We start from the raw sequence: 2,886 nt of genomic DNA, 5'->3' as shown, positions 1-2,886 counted from the left end.
TATGACGACTTACGTGAGTGTATTGTGGTTGAAGCGTATCTCGAATCATGGCGGTTAAGCGAGGGTTGTCGAAGTGGCTAAACGGCAAAGCTTCTTGAATCACAAACTTCGCCATACGATCTTGAACTCGATCAATTTGGTATGTAAATATTCCGCCTTCACTATCCATTTGCGTTTGTTGCGACTCGACGTTCTGTTTCAACGCCCTGCAATACGGTCTTTCGATGTGTTTCTTCAAATTTGAATTCGAAAGTGGGTTTAAATAAATCCCACAAAACTTGCACCGAGCCTTCAATGAATGGTCACTCAATTCAACCAAATCCCAATTGCACCAAATCTCTTGATTACGATTATGAGGTACAATACGAACGAAACTTGGTCCGGCGGTGGAACCTTGACCAACCGATGATTGTGAGGCAGCCATAACAACAAATATGAATATAGAAGAAGAGAAAACAAGAGATTAGAGAACTCAGAACGTTGTAATAGCGTTTTTTTGTATTTTTTTGCGTTCGGGTTTGCGTTTTGAGTGTTGTGATGAACCCATTACACCAAATACCTATTTATACTAGTAGTGGGGCGTTTGGGGAGCCAAAAAAACGGCCATTTTTGACCCCAACGGTCAAAAAACGGCCATAAAACCGTTTCCCAACGGCTAGAACCACTCCAACGGCTATAACCGGTTCCGAACCGGTTCCGGTCGAACCGGTTCCAGAACCGGTTCCGGTTCGGTTCCGGTTCCTACCCGGTCCACCTCCAAACATGTCAAACCGGTTCCGGATCGTCGGGTTGAAACGGAACCGAACCGGTTCCTACGAAAAACGGGTAGGAACCGGTTCGGTTCCGGTTCGGTTCCGTCGAACCGGTTCCAGGAACCGGTTTTGTTGTCCACCTCTATTTTAGTCCTTAAATGTTTCATTAGAGACTGAAAAATAGTCCTTCAAATTAATTATGTTTTGTCCTAAATACATTTCATTATGATTCACGACTGTTTTTTAATTCAGTCCTAATTAAAACAATTTTAATGACTACGAATTAATCCTTGATACCACATCATGTTAGTCATTAATATATTTCTTTAACATACAAAAAAATCTCAAACACCGTATCATTTTAAACCAAATAATTGGTCAAACCATATATATACAACTTATCCAAATACAATACAAATACAATATTATCCTTTGGTGTTTACAAACGCAAGCACTAGATTTTTTTTCTAGTGTTTATTCCATAAATAATATATCTTCAACCTAGCACGTTAATGTCTTCTGCCCTTTATATTTGTAGCTATCCTGCCGAACATAATTATGTTTTAGCCTTTTGTAGCTCTGCAAAATAGCAAATAGTGTATTAGAATAAATATATTCTTATTTAAATGTACAAATTCACTTATAAATTTGTTGAATGATACCTATTCACATTATTGTAAAGAAATTGATAGGATTGATGTTGCACCTAACATAAACAAAATTTTAACTTTTAATAAATAATGTTACAACTATGAATAAAATTGGTTAACATTACATACCTTTGTAGCATTGAAGTAATTGTGAATCCTAACTATGTGCAACAACTTGGCCGCGTTTGCGAGTTCTGACTGCATTAGAATTTCTCGTTCGCAGACTTTGGAAACATGCTAGAGAAACATATGTTTAAATTGTAAAATACAATAAAAAAAACATATATCTCAAATATGCATCAGCAACTTATTTGTTATAACAATGTTAGAAACAAAATGAAGAAACATAAAAAAAGTAAGTCAATACATTATACCAAGCTTCAACAGATAGAGCAATGATAAAACCGAGTTTCTGCAACAGAAATACATATGAGAGAATTATGTTGGTAAATCATGAATAAAACCATACATCAACATACAAAACCACAGTGTAAACTACAATAGAGTACAAAGCATAATCTAATCATTTTGTAGCTATGAAGCAATTATTTTATTGTTAATAATATAGTATTTCATCAAAGTATGAGTTGTGAGTACATACTGTTTTTGAACAAATCCTCCATCATAATGCTCTGCCTGTTTTTCCCACATGACTGCTCGTTTAATCTGTCATACTTGTGTGCTTCTTTTTCTGTTCATCCTTTAGCATATATTTTCGACCTACATAAACCATAAGTTATCAACATTATTAGTGATGCTTCCTTGCTAATTTGCGAAACTCATTTACATAAACTTAGGGGTGACAACTAGCAAAACGTGAAATCAATTAAATAAATCAAAAAACAGATTGAACAGACCTTTGGAACAATTTCCACCGATGTGACGAAGTGGTGCGACAGTGGTTACGGCGGTGATTTTTACGCAGGTGCGATGGTGATATTGACGGAACTGGTGCGACGGTAATGGGGTGGTGCGATGGTAGCTGCGGTGGTGCGATTTGGTGAGACTAGTGGATGATTGGTGCGGTGGTTCGTAAGGGCGTAGAAGTTTCACTCTCGAATATATCGAAAGCTAGAGAGTGGAGATAAGATACAGGTTTGATGATTTTTAAATTTCATGGTGGGAAAGAAAAGTGAATATTAGGGGCGGGAAATAGTGGTGGGAAAATTTTTTTATGAATTCTCCAAATAAAACTTGTAGAAAAGTTAGTAACTAGGAGTTGTATTAACCAATGTTTTCAGACCCGGCCCGGGCATCGACCCGGACGCCTTACCGAGTCAAAGGTCGGACCGACCCGGGAGGGCGAACCGGTGTTTGACCCGGATGACGTCATAAATAATTTAAATATATATATTTATATATATAATTCATATACATATAAAAATTAATAATAACCAAAAAAAAGAATAATAATAACAAACTTTAATGTTTATTTATGTTTCATACATTGTTTTATGAATATATATGATATATATTTGATCAAT

The 2,886-nt window shown here is 36.1% G+C and overlaps 1 long non-coding RNA gene across 2 annotated transcripts; it reads right to left on the bottom strand.

The window, feature by feature from the left end:
- Nucleotides 1-1,025: 1,025 nt before the first annotated feature.
- On the bottom strand, nt 1,026-2,622 carry LOC143597376 (uncharacterized). Of its 2 annotated transcripts, XR_013146895.1 has the most exons (4): nt 2,004-2,622; nt 1,770-1,814; nt 1,532-1,639; nt 1,026-1,331 (listed from the first exon to the last, which is right to left on the bottom strand). It is a non-coding gene; the product is annotated as an uncharacterized LOC143597376 (long non-coding RNA). The 2 variants fall into 2 exon arrangements; XR_013146894.1 differs by having other exon boundaries at nt 1,770-2,622.
- Between the last annotated feature and the right edge of the window lie 264 nt (nt 2,623-2,886).

Source organism: Bidens hawaiensis, unplaced genomic scaffold (assembly GCF_021521415.1).
Source record: "Bidens hawaiensis isolate Kalapana, Puna unplaced genomic scaffold, B.hawaiensis_p1.1 tig00048190_1, whole genome shotgun sequence".
Classification (NCBI taxonomy): Eukaryota; Viridiplantae; Streptophyta; class Magnoliopsida; order Asterales; family Asteraceae; genus Bidens; species Bidens hawaiensis.
Note: the sequence above shows the minus strand (reverse complement) of the source record. Positions and strands in the feature narration are given on the sequence as shown.